At 39.1% G+C, this 18,677-nt stretch overlaps 1 non-coding gene across 1 annotated transcript; it reads right to left on the bottom strand.

Moving 5' to 3' along the window:
* Positions 1-9,448: 9,448 nt before the first annotated feature.
* LOC125492181 (small nucleolar RNA R71) lies at positions 9,449-9,555 on the bottom strand. Its single transcript, XR_007268625.1, has one exon. It is a non-coding gene; the product is annotated as a small nucleolar RNA R71 (small nucleolar RNA).
* Positions 9,556-18,677: the final 9,122 nt, after the last annotated feature.

Here is an 18,677-nt window from a genome sequence, read left to right as displayed (position 1 = left end):
GACAAAATAGTAATGAGACCCAAACTTTGTTGTGTTACCTAGTCTTGATCAACACTCACTTCTTCATGTAAGTACTGGTTACTTTCTGAAACATGCACCAATATTGCATTTAAATACTCAACTGCTTTATCAACTGACTGTTCAATTTGTACATTATCTGGTAGCATTACAATCCTTTCCATATGTGCCTTGCCATGATGAGGGTTCTTATAGTTGTTACCTCCCTTCACCTTTAAACTAGTAGAATAAATGCTTATTGATGCGGTCAAAAAGTGGCCTATTGCTGCAGTTCTGGGAGCGCAACAATTAAGGGGGCAGCAATAGGTAATAATTATATTGCTGCAGTTTCTAGGTAAAACCGCAGCAATATGTATTTTTTAATTAAAAAAATTTAGATCATATTGCTGCGATTTTTAACAAAAACAGCAGCAATACGTACGACAGTTCAAAAAAAAATTCGATATTTTTTTTTTATAATTTTCGTAGATTTCATTCAAAATTTATTAAACGAAACTCACAGCCCCCAAAAGTATGTGGAAGAGATAGAAACAAACAACATTTAGAGTATATAAAAAAAAAAACACTTAACTAAAACACAAACGAGATCAAATCTGCTTTCACAAATACAAATATATTATATAACATAAAAAAAATTGACTAACAGATCAAATCTACTACATCTATAACACTAACCTAATAAAAATCAAATCTCCATTCAACAAAAAAAGGAAAAAAATGTAAATCTGGAATGCTGAAGTCAAAAAACAGAAAAAAAAATTGTTAACCTAAATTACAAAACTAAAAACGAAAAAAAATTAAAAAACGAACAAAAAAACTGCTGAAATTAAAATTACATAAAATAAACGAAGGCTGAGGAAGGAGAACCTAAATTACAAATCGATCTACTAAAAACGGAAAAAAAAACGATTTAGGTCGAAAGCCACGAACGATGAAGAAGGCCGACGAAGGACAAAGAAGCTAAGGCGAGCGTCGAAGGCCACGAACGACGAAGAAGGCGAGCCATGAAGGCCAGCGAGCGTCGAAGGCCGGAGAAGGACGAAGAAGGCGAGCGTCGAAGGCCACGAACGACGAAGAAGGCGAGCCACGAACGAAGGACGGTTTATGAGAGAGAAGGACCACCGAAGAGGAGAGAGCGAGGATAGTGAGGAGAGAGAGTCGTTGTGTGAAGAGGAGAGAGCGAGGATAGTGAGGAGAGAGAGTCGTTGTGTGAAGAGGAGAGAGAAACCGCAGAGCGAGAATAGTGAAGAGAGAGAGGAGGACGATTTATGAGAGAGAAGGGGAACAAAAGCCTAATTTCTTTTTATACTTAAAACAACTTATTATATTGCTGCGGTTTTCTTGAGGAACCGCAGCAATATATTAAAATAATATTTTTTATACTATTTTAATATATTGTTGCAGTTTCTTCGAGAAACCGCAACAATATATTTGCTCAACTAGCCAAAAAAATTTTAAAAAACTTCCGTTGAAACCATATTGCTGCGGTTTTCGGCCGAAACCGCAGCAATATGGTTATTTTGTATTTTTCCTTTTTTTTTTACGTGCTATATTGCTGCGTATGGGGTAAAACCGCAGCAATATCACCGCAGCAATAAGCAATTATTCTACTAGTGAAAATCTTAGTCATGACATATTGAGGTTGTAACCAAGTAAATTTAATCTTCTTTGTGTCATAGCAGATTTCATATGCATCTTGGACCCTAGTGATTAACTCATCTAAATTCTGTGGAAATGCTTGATGTTAAATAGATAGAACAACCCTAAAAAGAGACAAATCCAATATGATCAGATTAGGGGATTGAGGGGGTTGATTGACCAGCTTAATGTTGAACCCATCCTTTGTTGCTGCCTCTCTGAATTCCATATCAGAATCTGATATGTGGGGTCTTGCATTTTCATGCTGGATAATTATGTCTTTTTGTAGATGAGAAGGACATTTGCTGATAATGGCTGGTATGACATTGTTTATGATCATCCTCTTGATGACTTTGTTGTGTGACTGATTCTACAGCCTTAGTTTCAATAGTGCCTGCAGGCCTATTTATGTTTTTTTTTCTTTGCTGTTACATATTGTACAAAAGAAAAAATGTCATATTTGCCATCATGTATTTCTATGCCATTGCTATCATAAATCGACCTTCCTATGACCCCCATGAACATGATTTTGATTGGATACCTCCTTGATTAAGAACATCTATAAGGGTCATTTTCAAAAAGTAGGAGGTACAACCTCCTCATCTCAGGGTTCAAGTAAAACCATTTTTCATCTATGTGAATAACATTTTGCATGTCAACAAAAGTTGGTTTTGATGTTGTTGTACCTGGAAGAAGATGGGACATCACCCACTTCATTCTAGTCAACTTGTATTCCTCTGTGACGCTAGGGTGGTTAGTTGAAGTATGTGACCTTAACGTACCCTTTTTCAACAGCCTATAAACAGTAACAGGAGGAAGTTTCAGTGCCCCTACGAAGGACCTTTATTGTGGTTCGAAAATGTAGGGGTACTGATTGCAAAAATTCGTCAAAATATTGCTTTGGTTTCCTCCCACATTTCCTAAACTTCTCTTTCCTCACATCAAGTTCATTACCTTGCTCTCTCTATTTCATTGCATCTTTGTATATTCTTGAAATAGTGCTTTTGTGTACACCTACTTGTGCTGCTAACTTTGTTTGAAACACCCATGGAAGCTTCCCATCAACTTGAATTGCAAGTAAGTTGTCAACAATGAGTCTCCTTTGTGTAAGAGTGAAATTTGGTTGGTACTTGTTATGATTGCTTCAACATTTTCAGCTTCTTCTGCCATCTCATCTTCCTCATCGTCAATGTCTTCTTGCAGGAGCCACTATTCCCATATCAGAGTCTCTACTAACCAGAAACCTTCCTCCACGCCTTCATTATTATTCATAATGACTAGAATATGAACGAAATGAAGCAGTTTTTTTTTGCTGGGAAAATTGCTCTAATGTTAGGACATGATTTTATAAATTAATCCTAGATTTATGGTAAAGTGTGTGCAAGTGTGAAGCAGCTCTGTATTTTTTTTGCTAACAAGTGGACTATGATACGGTTAGGACAGAGAAATGTTAGGATAGAGAAATGTTGAATGGTTTTTGAAACTCAAATATGATGGGGTTATAAGAATTTTAGAAAGCAGGTCTGAATATTGCGTTTTGGTGGGAAATGAAAATTTTGGATCGACTTCATTTTGGAGGCAAAATGATTTTAGGTGCCAAAGTGTAATGTGGTCCTAGCACATCTCCCTCCTCCCCCTTGAATTTCCCCTCCCTATATTTTCTTTTTGGGCTGACTTTCTCTCTTCAATTACATATAATCACATGCTCTTTCTTTTTCTAATCATCCCTTAAGAAATTTCAACTAGGAATATGTGTCACTCCAATTGTTGCGTTTAGAACGAAACAGAGATAGTATATGTATAAACAACGATTACTAGGTCCCTCTTATTGTGTCTCTTTGAATGTGAGACTTAATAAAACACTAACAGAAGAGTTTGCTATCTAAGGTCAATAGTTCATTTAGTCAATCTAGTCATATTATTTTATTAATAAAAATAAAACTCTAACTACTATTATTAAGAGTAAAAATCAAAGTTATGATTTCTAACCATTAAGATTACCTAACTAACTCATGAAGCAATTCAATGAAATTCTCTTACCATCTCCAAAGGTAATAATTAAACTATTTATTATCTTTCGGTGACTTCTTAATAGGTAGCAAATATACGAAACAAATTTTTGCCGTCATTGGAGCTAAGTTGTAGACTTGTAGCAGATTTGCAACTTACCAAGTCAACCATCTTATTCAACAACACCTCCTTCATCACATAAACGAGGACAACATTATTATATTCGAATCATCAATTCACAAGCAATGATAAATTCAACATGATTACCTAAGTCTTCGTCGACTTAGTTGGTCTTTTGTGCTGGTGATTACATGTTCATTGACCATGCAGTCAGCCGCACAAAAGACTTGTTGATATTCTATATAACCATCAATACTAACTATTTAAAAAAAAATAGTCGAGTACTTGTAGACATATTTTGTTACACACAATATGAAAACGAATTTTACTACCTCATTATAAATGTTTTTTATTTTGAATTGAAATTCATTTTCAAAAAGAAGTTGTCAACAAGTCTTTAAAGGAATACTCATAATTGGATATTGGAAAATCGTAGGGACACCTTATAAAATTATCCAATGTTGATTTCTCTGTCACAACTTCATAATTGGTCAATGAACCAAAAATCGAGTTCGGTGGTGAGGGTACGTATATGATTCAGAATAAGATTCACCCATTGTTGGCCCTGCTTAATATACTTCATATGTTTAGTTTAATGCAAATAAACAACCAAGCAATATGTTCATGAATTCTAAAATTAAGTTGTGTTGGTTTGTCAAAAAAGCAAAAGACTAATTTTTGTGATATATTATTTAAGCAATCAAATTACTTATAACCTAATCCAATTGTCCGAATCATCATAATCTAGTATTGGAACATTTATCTAGGTCTTCATTAGAAAAATAAACATATGAAGTGATGAAAGCATTAAAAACATAGGCATGCACATGAATATAATATATATAAATATGTAAAAATTTACAGAAAAAAATTAATTAAAATTGAAGGTTGGAATATACACGAAGACATGATTTACTTAGGGACCTAACTTCTTGATTTACTTACGGGCCTACATCATGAAAAACTCATTAGTAATGCAAGAAATTAAAGAGGAATTGAAAGGTTATGGACCCTTCGGAATCACAGCTTTGTCGCTTTGGTCTTGTAAGAGGTGATAAGGATTAGCCCGACCTGATTTTTTGGACAAAAAATTCGGGCTACAGACAACCTTGATTTGGAAAAATAGGTCAAATGTCGGCCTGACCCGAAAACTGTAATCCCCCACAATTTTAAAGAAATTTTATAAATATATTTTAAGTATTTATATAGTTGTATTTAAATCCAAATGAGTTTGGGAAAATGATTTGACTTTTAAAGAGGGTTGACTATTTTAAAAGTCCAATGAAATTATTTTTCATAGCTTAATAAAATTAGAAATATTTTAATTAAGCATGTTTTAATAAAGGTTATGAATATCAAAAGTATATTGAAAAGGAAGTTTAATGGAATCGAAAATCCAAAAAGGGATAAAAAAGGAAAGAGTCATTTGATGACTAAAGTCTTAATTAGTCCATCTTATTAGTCATCAAGTTCCATTAAACATAATCTCTTTTCCTAAGCCCATAAAGAACAGCCTTTATATAAATATCCTAAAAACCCAAATTATTTCACCCTACACATTATTTTCTGTCAATTCTCACGTCACTTTCTCTCTCCTAACTTCTTCGACTTTTTCTCTCTCCTCTTCGTGCTCCATTGACGTTCTTTTCTCTCAAAGTTCGTTTCTTCTTCTTCAAGTAATGTTTCTTGTTCAACAAGAAACGTCACAGACCTTTTCAAGAACCGAAATTTCTGACCGTCGATCCCCTTGCTGCTGCTGTGCTGCCGGCGCCAGTTTTGCCTCCATTGTTGTCGGTTATTTTCTTTCTTCCTTCCTAGGATTCCATTAAAAGACTAGTTTTTATGTTATTTTATTATTATTCATCATGTTTGTGAATTAAATTACTGTTTTATTTATGTAAATAATTTCGCTGTCATGATTATTATTATAATAAATTTCAGATTTATTATGTTGAGTTCATTTTTAGTTTTAATCATAGAAATAAGAGTTTTTAGGGTTTTTGATTTCTAAAAACTAAATTATATATTATAAAGTATGAGATTTATTTAGTACGTAATTTTAAATACGTTTTATATGTTTTGAGGATGGTTATTAAATTTTATAAGTGCTGTAATTTCAGAAAAGTAGTATTTATGGAGTTTTCAAGGATTTTTAATTGCTAGAATAGTAATACTATACTAGGAATTAAAAATAACGTAAGTATGGTACTTAAAAACGATTTTTAAAACGTGTTTTATGGGGTTTTAATCATTTTAAAGCTGATGGAATTTTTAGTTCAAGTTATTAATTTTCATTACTTTATTTTCTATGCGGAGATTACGTTGTAGGAGACTTTTAACGACTTAAAAAATGGCCTACAGGCTAGTGTATTCAAGGTACGTACATTATTTACATGCTATGTGATTTAGATGAATGCTCTAAGAGTACTTTAATATTAGTATCATGTATAGGGACTTGTTTGTTCATATATGTGAATGCTAGAATCTTTTTTACATGTTATGTGCCTATGTGCAACATGTGGTTTATAATTGATTATGTTATCAGATTATAAATGTTTGTATGGAATGTTTGATGCAAGCATGTTAAGTTAGTTTATTTGTTAATTCGTGAGTGAATTAATATAAGTTAAAGTGAATCATGTATTACATGTATTCTTTGAGTATTATTTATTATCTTATAAGGACCGTGGACCTTATTTGATAAGTTACAAGTATACCTATATAAAGGTAAAGTTTATTGTTGGCTAGGTTCAACAAGTAAGTTAGTAAAGTATAAAAAGGAAGTTAAAGGAGTCTTGATTGATAAGTTGTGATCACTTGTTAATCTGAAGATAAAAGGAATTCTGTCATGACTGTGTGGTTATTAATTATGTGTTACTTGCTTGGTTGTGTCAACACCAGTAATAAAAATGTAATTAATGTAAAGTGCAATGAGAATAAGTTATAGACTTTAGACTGGTGCACGTCTAGAGTTGGACACTAAGGGTTGGAATGCATGGTGAGCGTGCCATGGGTTCTTCTAGGAATGGATTGATCACCATCCCTCTTTCAGTTCAAAGGTTCCTCGATATCGCAAGTCATTTTTGGAATATGTGGTAGCTCCCGTATTTCATATTTTTAGATAAGTCAACTCGTCCAATAACTATTCCATTTAAAGGAAAAAATAATGTTTAGAGTCTAGTTCAGTAAAAGTTGTCTGCAGATTATTATGTGCTTATATTATTATTTATCCCTGCATGTTATTTTTGTAGTATCATGTTTAGGATTATTTATGTCTGATATGTAGTACTCAGCTTTGCTGATTACGTGTTTGTTTGTTTGTGTGTGTGATCATGGCTTTGCTTATTGATCCTGTGAAGATCCTTCTGGTGAGCAGAGTCGATATTGCATTGACATTACAGGTTCGCAGATGTGCATCACATTGGGAATCTGGAGTGGAGAGGCTATTTATATATATAGCATAGTTTAAGTTATGTTTTCGTAGGAACATCTTTATTTCAGTTTGTTGTTTATTGATATGTCTATTTTATATAGAATTTTACCCCCATTTCCCATGGATTATTGGTATTAATTGCGCTCTTCGGAGCCCTTTTTAGTACTAATGTGTGTCTTGTAGTGTGGTTGTGTTTTCAGATTAACTTTAGTAGGAAATAGCATATTTTGGTGCATTTCCTAATCCTTGACATCGCTACATGAGGCATGAAGTCAGGACGCGCGAAAATCTCACATTTGCCTAAAAACCTGATAACCGCCCGACCGGGCGCAATCCGCCCCGGTGGTCGGGCGATTCTTACTTAGTCAGAATTTGGATGCTGCAACTCCAAGTGAAATTGCTCCCGCGCCCGACCGGGCGAAATCCGCCCGGGCGGTCGGGCGAACCTTACTTAGCGCATTTTCAGAAAAGTCGAACTGCCAGGCAAACTTCACATGCGGGCCCGACCGGGCGACATCCGCCCGGGCGGTCGGGCGAGACGAAGGCTTTTAATGCTGAAAAGCGCCCGCCCAGGCGCGACGAAGGAAAATGATACCTGACAACCGCCCGACCGGGCGAAATCCGCCCGACCGGTCGGGCGGGACGATCTTTTGGCTGTTTTGAGCGCGTGTTGCGCCGGATTTGCAAGACATATAAATACTATTTTATTAGAGTTAAAAACGACGCCTTTTTACTGGAGAATACATTTTATAACTTTTTAGAGAGCTTTTGAGTTACTCCATTGTTAAACATTGATTACTACGCTTTGATTCCTTCAAGTAAAGAATAAGTTTTTCTTAATCTCTTCTTTCTTTTCATTATTATCATGTCTTTTAATTTGTTCATTATTTGTTTTGCTATTTCAATTATGTGTGAGTAGTCCATTAATCTAGGGTTAAGTAAAACCCTAGCAATGATTTAATATGTGAATTCCTCCATTAATCCCAATTTATATGATCAATTGTTCTTGTTTGATTGGATTGTTCTTATGCTCATTATCATACTAGGGATAGGTGATTTTGAATTGACTCCGTATATCTTATTTTCAATGGGAATTGAATCTAGATGGTTTTGTTGATCCAATCAATGGTATGAATATCTTCTATGGGAATAGTTAGAGGGATTGCTAGGAATTTAATTGTGATGCTATGCATAATGCCTCTTTCGTGCATGATTCTATGGGAATAGTTTGATTGCTTGTTTAGAGTAGCCATTGGTACTCGGGAGAGATCTTTGGTAATTATAGGGTGCATTACTCCTCTTGAATTCTTGATTATATCATTTGGGATGGAAATTATTCATGTATTGGTCATGCTAGTGGTGATACTTAATTCTAGATGTTTTAGTTAATTGATCATATCTTGTGTGTTCTTAGTAATTATCGTAGTTTAGTGTTAGTCTTAGTCAACACCTTTTCATTATTGTTTATCACTCGTTTAGTTAAATTGAGTCAAGATAGCTAGTGTTTGATACGTTTGTCCCTGTGGATTCGACCCTGACTTACTCTGCTACATAGTTGGGTAGTTGGTTAGGTAATTACTTTTGATAGGTGTGCGACACGCCTACCAAATTTTGGCGCCGTTGCCGGGGACTAACGGTATTAGATTAGTTTATCTTTGATTTTATTTAGCTAAACTGTCTTTGTTCGATCATTGTCACTCTATTTGCTGTTTGATCTCTTTTCTTTCAGTCTTTTTGTTGCATGCGTACTCGTAGCAAGGGTCCACAAGATCTAATTACTCTTGATCGCGAGATCGAAGCTACAGCAAGGAGATTAGGAGGTCGAAGAAGACAACAACAACAAGAACCAACAATGGGAGACGAAGCACCACCAAAGTCTCTACGGGAATATGCTATGCCCGATGAGACCACCACCACCATAAACAGACCGACAACCGCTGCCAATCATTTCGAGCTCAAGCCACAATTCATCCAGTTTATCTCACAGGATTCCTATGCGGGAACACCCAAAGAGAGCCCTACTGATCATTTGGCTAATTTTTTAGAAAAATGCAATACTTTGAAATTAACTAATGTTTCTGACGATTTAATTCGGTATTGTGCTTTTCCTTTTTCTCTCAGGGACGAAGCAAAGGAATGGTTTAAGGAAGAAGAAGTGAGGAAGATTGCACATGGCCAGAACTGAAGAAGGCTTTCCTTTACAAATTCTTCCCTCCTATGAGAACTTCCAAGTTCAGAAACGAGATATCTGGCTTTCAACAACATGAATTGGAGTCTCTCTACGAAGCATGGCAGAGATACAAGGCTTTGCAAAGGCAGTGTCCACACCACGGCATTCCTGAGTGGTTGCTGATTCAGACATTCTACAATGGTCTGAAGCATGAAGTTCGAAGTTCTATTGATGCCGCATCTGGCGGTACTTTCATGGCAAAAACTCCAGAAGCCGCGAAGACATTGTTGGATGATATGGCTGCCAACAATTACCTGAATGACTGGAGTATATCTCGTGGAGCCCCTAAAAAGGGAGGTAAGTATGAGGTTGATGCTATTGCTACTTTAACTAACACTGTGCAAGTTTTGGCAGCTAAAGTTGATCAGTTGAGTAGCGGACCAGCAGCGCCTATTTGTGATATTGTGAAGTGCAAGGTCACTCTTTCACCGAGTGTCAATATAATAATCTGGGAGCGGGAACTGAGCATGTCAATGCCCTCCTTAACACAAATACAAGGCCACAAAACAACCCATACTCAAACACATTTAACCCAGGTTGGAAGCATCACCCAAATTTCTCCTACAAAAATAACCAACCTCAACCTCCACACACCAACTACTCCCAGCCACCTGGTTTCCAACAAAGACCACCATTCAACCCTTCATCATCATCCTCTCGACCCAACCTTGAGACTATCATGGAGAATTTAGCTTCCTCTCAGGCTAAGCAAGTTGAATACCAAGCCAAGCAGAATGACTTTCTCAACAACTCTCTCCAACAAATCACTGCTCATAAAAATTGATGGAGAGTCAGATGACCCAACTAGCCCAACAAATAAGCCACCTCTCTAAACCTTCAGGCCAACTTCCTGGGCAAACTGAACCAAATCCTAAGGGCATATCAATGCATTTCATTGAGGAGCGGTAAGGAATTGCAAGAGCCTACAAGGAGGGTAACTGAGCACCACAACACTGCAAAAGAGGTTATAGAGTTGAGTGAGGAAGTTCAAGAGAAGACGGGTTTGGAAGATGAAGCTAAGAAGCCTGAGAAGGAGGAACCCACTGTCATTCCTATTAAACCATACAAGCCACCTGTTCCGTTCCCTCAAAGATTGGCACAGGCAAAACTTGAAAAGAAATATGGGAAGTTCCTTGACATCCTGAAGAAGCTACACATCAACATACCTTCTTGGATGCCATATCTGAGATGCCTTCTTACGCTAAGTTTTTGAAAGACATGCTCTCTAACAAACGAAAAATTGAAGAAAATGTCACTGTTTCACTAACTGCTGAGTGTAGTGCTATTTTGCAGAATACGCTTCCAGAAAAGCTAGGAGATCCGGGCAGCTATTCCATTCCGGTCAAGCTTGGAGATATTGCTATCAAGAATGCTCTATGTGATCTTGGGCTAGTGTTAGTCTCATGCCGTTATCTATCTGCAAGCAACTCAACATGGGCGAACTAAAACCCACACGCATCTCTCTACAACTAGCTGACAGGACAGTGAAGTTTCCACTTGGTATACTTGAAGATGTTCCTCTTCGAGTGGGTAAATTCTTTATTCCCTGTGATTTTGTCGTCATGGAGATGAAGGAAGATGCACAAGTTCCCATAATTCTTGGAAGACCCTTTTTGGCCACTGCTGGAGCCATTATTGACATGAAGAAGGGTAAAATCACTTTTGAAGTAGGTGATGAAAAGATGGAGTACACACTCACAAACTCCATGACTTCTCCTTCTATGGGAGAAACTGTTTATAGAGTGGATGCTCTTGATGAGGTGATAGAAGCAGAGGCTTTCAATCTGCAACTGGATGATTCGCTACAAACGGTCTTGATGGGTAGTGCTGATGAGGAAGATTGGGAGACTAAGGAATACAAGAGACTTCTAGAGGAGACACGAGCCACTGCAGAAGCTGAAGAGCCTCTCCAGGAATTGCTGCATTCTGAGGACACTAAGGAGAGTACTACGCCTCCTAAGGTAGAACTGAAACCTCTCCCCTCTACTTTGAAATATGTGTTCATGGGTCCCAATGATACATACCCTGTTATTGTTAATGCTGAGCTTGATGACATTCAAATTGAAAAATTGCTCGTTATTTTAAGGAAATATAAGAATGTCATTGGGTACACCATTGATGATATCAAGGGTATTAATCCCTCATTTTGCATGCACAAAATCATTCTTGAGGACGAACATGCTTCTCTATAGAATCTCAACGAAGACTTAATCCAAATATGATGGAAGTAGTCAAGAAAGAGGTTCTTAAATTGCTTGATGCAGGTATAATCTACCCTATCTCAGATAGTAAGTGGGTTAGCCCTGTTCAAGTAGTCCCTAAGAAAGGAGGTATGACCGTTGTCAAGAATGATAAGGGTGAGCAAGTTCCCACTAGGACTGTGACAGGGTGGCGCATGTGTATTGATTATAGACGATTGAATAAGGCCACCCGCAAGGATCATTTTCCCCTCCCCTTCATTGATCAATGTTAGAAAGACTGGCAAAACATCCTTTTTCTGTTGGTTGGATGGATACTCTGGTTTTTTCCAAATTCCTATTCATCCAAGTGACCAGGAAAAGACTACCTTCACATGTCCTTATGGCACCTTTGCATATCGAAGGATGCCATTTGGACTGTGTAATGCTCCTGCCACTTTTCAGCGTTGCATGATGGCAATTTTTTCCAGTCTTATTGAGAACTCTATGGAAGTATTTATGGATGACTTCTCCGTCTATGGAACATCTTTTGACGTTTGTCTTGCTAATTTACAAAAGGTGCTCCATAGATGCAAGAAGTTAATTTGATTCTCAACTGGGAAAAATGTCATTTTATGGTGCAACAAGGAGTCGTTCTGGGTCATATTGTTTCTCATCGGGGCATTGAAGTCGACAAAGCAAAAATAGAGGTCATTGAGCGTTTACCACCTCCTAACTCTGTCAAAGGAGTAAGGAGCTTTCTTGGTCATGCGGGATTCTACCGCCGCTTCATAAAAGATTTTTCCAAAATTGCTCGACCTCTAACTGAGCTTTTAGGCAAAGATGTCCCTTTTGTGTTTACTGATGCTTGTACTGAGGCTTTTCACAGGTTAAAAGCGGCTCTTATTTCTGCTCCTATAATTCAATCGCCTGACTGGAATCTCCCTTTCGAGATTATGTGCGATGCTAGTGACTACGCAGTGGGAGCAGTATTGGGTCAGAGGGAGGATGGTAAACTGCATGCCATCTACTATACAAGCAAGACTCTTACTCCGGCCCAGATGAACTATGCCACAACTGAGAAGGAACTGTTAGCAGTGGTGTATGCGATGGAGAAATTTCGGTCCTATCTGGTGGGGTCGAAGGTGATAATTCACACTGATCATGCGGCTCTTAAATATTTGATGAGCAAGAAGGATGCTAAGCCCCGTTTGATTCGGTGGATTTTGTTGTTACAAGAGTTTGACTTGGAGATTCGAGACAAGAAGGGTTTGAGAAGTTGTTGCAGATCACCTTTCTCGAATTGTTATGGATGCTGAGGGTGATGAGGCTCTCCAATTGATGATACTTTTCCTGATGAGCAGCTTCTAGCTTTAGCCACTGCAGAGATCCCATGGTATGCTGATATAGCCAACTATTTGGCTAGTGACACTATTCCTCATGGATATTCATCTCAACAAAAGAAGAAATTCTTTAAGGATGTGAGGAGGTATTTTTGGGATGAGCCCTTCCTTTACAAGTCTTGCGCAGATGGGGTGATTAGAAGGTGTATTCCTGGAAATGAGGTATCCTCTATTATATCTCATTGTCATGATTTACCTTGTGGAGGCCATGCTAGTACTAATAAAACTGCAGCGAAAATTCTTCAATGTGGTTTTTATTGGCCTACTTTGTTCAAGGATGTTCATCATTATGTGCATTCTTGTGATCGCTGTCAAAGAACGGGAAATCTTTCCCGTCGGAATGAGATGCCTCTTAACGCTATTCTTGAAGTGGAGATCTTTGATGTGTGGGGTGTAGACTTCATGGGTCCGTTCCCTTCTTCTTATGGGAACAAGTATATTCTGGTTGCTGTGGACTATGTCTCCAAATGGGTGGAGGCTCTTGCTTCTCCAACTAATGATGCTCGGGGGTTAGTAGATTTTTCAAGAAAACTATTTTTCCTCGCTTTGGCATTCCACGGGTTTTGATTAGTGAGGAGGTAAGCATTTTCTGGAGAATAAATTTGAAGCTATGCTTAAGAAGTATGGGGTGCATCATAGAGTGGGACTTTCATATCATCCCCAAACTAGTGGACAAGTGGAGGTTTCCAACCGTGAGATCAAAACTATCCTAGAGAAGACGGTTGCACGAACACGAAAAGATTGGGCTGCTAAACTTGATGATGCATTATGGGCTTACAGGACAGCATTCAAGACCCCCATAGGTACCACACCATATCGTCTTGTTTATGGGAAAGCATGTCATCTCCCTGTTGAGTTAGAGCATCGTGCATTTTGGGCTATTAAGAGCCTCAATTTCGACTCTCACACGGTGGGCGAGAAGAGACTCCTTCAACTTGCTGAGCTTGATGAGCTTCGTCTGGATGCTTATGAGAGTTCTAGATTGTACAAGGAGAAGACTAAGAGATGGCATGACAAGGGAATTGTGCGCCGCGAGTTCAAGGAAGGGGACTTGGTTCTTCTTTTTAATTCTCGTCTGAAGCTATTTCCTGGTAAACTTCGTTCGCGGTGGTCCGGTCCATTCAAGGTCTACAAGGTTTTTCCTTAGGTTCAGTGGAGCTTTGGAACCGGCAAGGAGACACTTTCAAAGTCAATGGCCACCGATTGAAGCATTACCGAGCTGGAGATCCCATTGCTGAGCAAGTTGACATCATACTCTCCATCCCTTCACCTGAGTGATACTAGAGGAGGTCGAGCTAATGACCTTAAAAACTAGCGCTTATTGGGAGGCAACCCAATTTCCTACTTTTTCATTTCTTTTTCTTTTGATTTGATTTGATTTTAATTGATTTTATTTTTTCTCTTATTTTATTTTTTTGGAGTGATTTTGGAGTGAAAAAATTTGCATAAGTGTGGAACTCTACTGCAGGAAGATGAGAAAAAACGGACTAAGCAACCAAATTTGTGCACTGGGCACCGCCCGGGTGGTCGGGCGAAATCTGCCCGGGCGGGCGCGCAAGCGAACTTCAGCTGGGACATTCAAACACGAAAATTGACTAAGGAAGAAATTCCGCCCGGGCGGTCGGGCGAAATCCGCCCGGTCGGGCGCGCAAGCTCAGATCCAAAGAAGAAATTCAAAACGCGAAAAAAAACTAAGGAAAAAGTTCCGCCCGGGCGGTCGGGCGAAATCCGCCCGGTCGGGCGAGGCGCAGTTTTGTCGAATAAACCCACGATTTTCCTTTCTTTTCTTTCACTCTCTTTCAAACCCTCATCTAACTTCATCTTCTTCCTCTCACTCTTTCTCTCTCCTCTCAAACCCTAACCCCAATTCTCTCTTTCCTCACCATCTCCACTCTCAAATTTCTTCAAAATTTCTAATCTTTCACTCATCCTCACCAAATTCCCCATCTTACTTACAAACTTTTCCACCTCACTCTCTCTCTTCTTCCTCCTTCTTCTCACTCCTCCTCTTTGGGTTTTTCTTGAGAAAGGTTTGATTTTTATGGTGATTTTTGCTAGATTAACCTTGCAAATTGCGTTTTCAAACTTTATGGTGCATTATGAGATGATTTCCTTCAATTTTTGTGAAATTCTCAATTTCTCCACCATTGCTCTGTTTTTGCAGGTTTTTCATCATCTCTAATGGCGGGTCGTCGAGGTACACGTGGCTCTCAACCTACTGCAATTGAGGTAGATCCTGACTTTCCTCATATAATTTTCAAGGATGAGGCTCAAAAGGTGCGTTTTCAAAAACTTAAGCACCGTATGATTGCCCCCACCCGATTTGTTCATAGTGACCTCTTGCATGTTTTGGGTATTGCTGACATTACCCGCACATTATTTGTTGGTATGGGAATAGAACAATTCCTCACCTTGTACCATGGCACATATGCGGACCTGACCCTAGAATTTCTAAGTTCCTTAGAGATTCGAAAACACGCTCAAAACGACCATGTCCTGTATTTTCGTCTTTCCAATGTGGATAGGCGACTGACCCTGCGCCAATTTGCCCAACTATTTGGTATGACCGTTAGGGGGGAAAGGAAGAAACCAGAGACATTTCTGCTAGGCCAACTCTGGGAAGCCCTTACTGGTGTTAGACCACCCAACTGTCAGCATTTACAGATTAAGTCGGTCCATCATCCTAGCATTCGATTCCTGTTAAAATTCTTGGGGAGTACTATCTTTGGGCGGTGGGAACCCAACACATCTAGGACGGAGGAACTAAGTGCTCTTGGCACTTATCTGTGGCCCGTCACCATGCCTATGCAGTTTGATCTTGCGTATGCATTTATGCATCATCTGCATAAGATCTCTACGACTTACCCCACTTTTGAGGAGGACGGCAGTGTCCGTTCCTCCGTACCTATTGTCATTGGGGGACTAGTCACCCACATTGCCTGTCATTTCGGCCATGTTGAGATTCGGGGCAATGCTGTTCCGGGGCCTTCTTACCTTGACCTTGACCACTTCCTATGTGCCCGGTACATTGTCCCTAGTGGTCGGAACTATAGGTGGATGATTGCCGCTAACCAGTCTATACTTCTTCCAGACCCCACCTTAGCCCAGCCGCTTATAGAGGATGACCACACAGGGAATGCCGCTCTACCTACCTATCTCCTTCCTGTTGGAGATGCGGCCCACCCACCTGAGACCGGCCCGTACCTGAGCCTCCACACGTCTACCGTAGGCGAGAGGCCGCCCTGCCTCCTTCATGCCTCCTCTTCCTTCATGCCCTCCTCCTCTCCCAACCCCCTCCCCCTACTGCTGACTTTGAGGGGATGATGAGTGTGTTGCAGCGTATGGAACTGAATATGACTGCAACACTCAAGCCTAGAGCGCCTAGAGCGCCGCGTAGACACCATCTACGATGACCAGCGCCTTGCTATGTTCCCTATGTATGATGACTATTGCAGGCTTGGTACGATCGCACAGGCGGGTCCCCACCCCAGTTGGTACACCTGGAACCCCGCCTATGGTGGAGCTGGAGGGAGTGGCACAGGCACCGGTACTCAGGATCCTGCTGCTGATGATTCTGATTCCGATTCTATGGCCGACTGAGGGCCGTGTTCCTTGCCTTCTCCTTGTTGCAATGCGGACATTGCCAAGTTCAGCTTGGGGGGATCTTCACTGCACATATGGTATCTTCTATCACTTCTTAGGTAGTTTACAGCTTTTGTAGTTCAGTTTAGCATAGTTTTCTTGTGTGTTTGGTTGTGTTTTGTGTTTTTTCTTTTCTTTCTCTTTCTTTCTTTTCTTTTGGTTTGTTTTGTCTTCACCATGTATGATGGGTGAAGCCTGCTGAAAAAAAAAAAAAAAAAAAAAAAAAAAAAAAGAGAAAATCAAAGTCAAGGTTGAATAGTTGTTTCCCTGTGCCCCATGCTATCATAATGCGTTTTGACTTTGGATTGTTGATGGACACGAAACAATGATTGATCACCAAGGCATAGCATAACTGTACTTAGATCTATGATAAGAATCAAGATTGTGGCACTCTATATGTCCTGCAAGCATGTTTAGGCTTAACTGTGAGCTTCTGTGCCTTAACGTCATGCTTTTCTTGTGTGTATGCCCACTTCATGAGGGATGCTAGAACTTGTGTTTCTTCCTCCATTGATGCATTAGTTATACAATGTCTAAACAAAAATGATTATGACTCACGTAGGAATTTGCACCAAAAGACCAAATACCTTCCCTGCATTCATTTCCCCTAGTTAACCACTCTGAGCTGAGCCTGTTTCTTTTGACAACTACATTATGAGCTCCTCATTTTTCCAAAAATACGTCTCTTTACCATTGGTAGTGAAGTATTTAGGAATTTTTGGTTGATTAACTTGTGGATTATGAAATTGGTTGTTGGTATGAATGAAAAGATTGCAAGAAAGAGAACAAATATGATTGATTACATGTGCAAAAGAAATTCTTCTCTATCCTCATTAGCTAGTAGCTAAAGTAGAGAACTCCTAAAAACATGACAAGTAAGATTTCCAAGAGCAATTATGAAAATCAAATTGAAAAGAAAAAAAAAAAAAAAAAAAAAAAAATTACTAAGAGAGAGATCTCATTTGAATTATGTCATATTGGAAGTCATTACTTGGGTTATATGAAGAACAAAGGAGGTGAGATGAAAGAAAAATGGGTCAAAGTTGTGTTGCAATTTTTTGATGTGTGGGATGTTCGTTCAAAGTTGTAGTAATACTTCACTACCTTAAGCACCACATTCCCAAATATTTGCCACACCTACCACCTTAAGCCCCATTACAACCTTAATTGAGTCATATGATTTGTTTGCATGTATAACTACCTGATGTGGAGAGTGATACAAGCCTATGGACTAACTTGGTGAAGTGGAGCAATTGAGCGCCATATATCACCTTCAAACACACGAGTGTGAGAGTAGGGACGGGTACTGGGGATGGAAAGAAGCAGTCATTTTAACTGCTTGGAGAGTGCTTTACAAATGAGTGGTGAGTCCCTTGTGAGATCCTTCTCATTGATTTGCAGCGCATATTTAGTGGCCTCTCATTGATTCTTATCCCTGATTGGTATTTGTTTTTGTCGAACCTTATCGATTATGACTTGTGGTGTGTTGGATTCGATCTATTGTCATTTCAAGAATTTTATGATGGGGTAAACTACTATTGATGCTTTGAACTGTTGATTTTCAGACAGGTTTTGCTTAGGGGCAAGCAAAAGTCTAGCTTGGGGGAGTTTGATATGTCTATTTTATATAGAATTTTACCCCCATTTCCCATGGATTATTGGTATTAATTGCGCTCTTCGGAGCCCTTTTTAGTACTAATGTGTGTCTTGTAGTGTGGTTGTGTTTTCAGATTACTTTGTAGGAAATAGCATATTTTGGTGCATTTCCTAATCCTTGACATCGCTACATGAGCATGAAGTCGGGACGCGCGAAAATCTCACATTTGCCTAAAAACCTGATAACCGCCCGACCGGGCGCAATCCGCCCCGGTGGTCGGGCGATTCTTACTTAGTCAGAATTTGGATGCTGCAACTCCAAGTGAATATTGCTCCCGCGCCCGACCGGGCGAAATCCGCCCGGGCGGTCGGGCGAACCTTACAAGCGCATTTTCAGAAAAGTCGAGCTG

The sequence above is a fragment of the Beta vulgaris genome, chromosome 7 (genome assembly GCF_026745355.1).
Source record: "Beta vulgaris subsp. vulgaris cultivar EL10 chromosome 7, EL10.2, whole genome shotgun sequence".
Classification (NCBI taxonomy): Eukaryota; Viridiplantae; Streptophyta; class Magnoliopsida; order Caryophyllales; family Amaranthaceae; genus Beta; species Beta vulgaris.
This window is presented reverse-complemented; position numbering and strand designations above follow the sequence as displayed.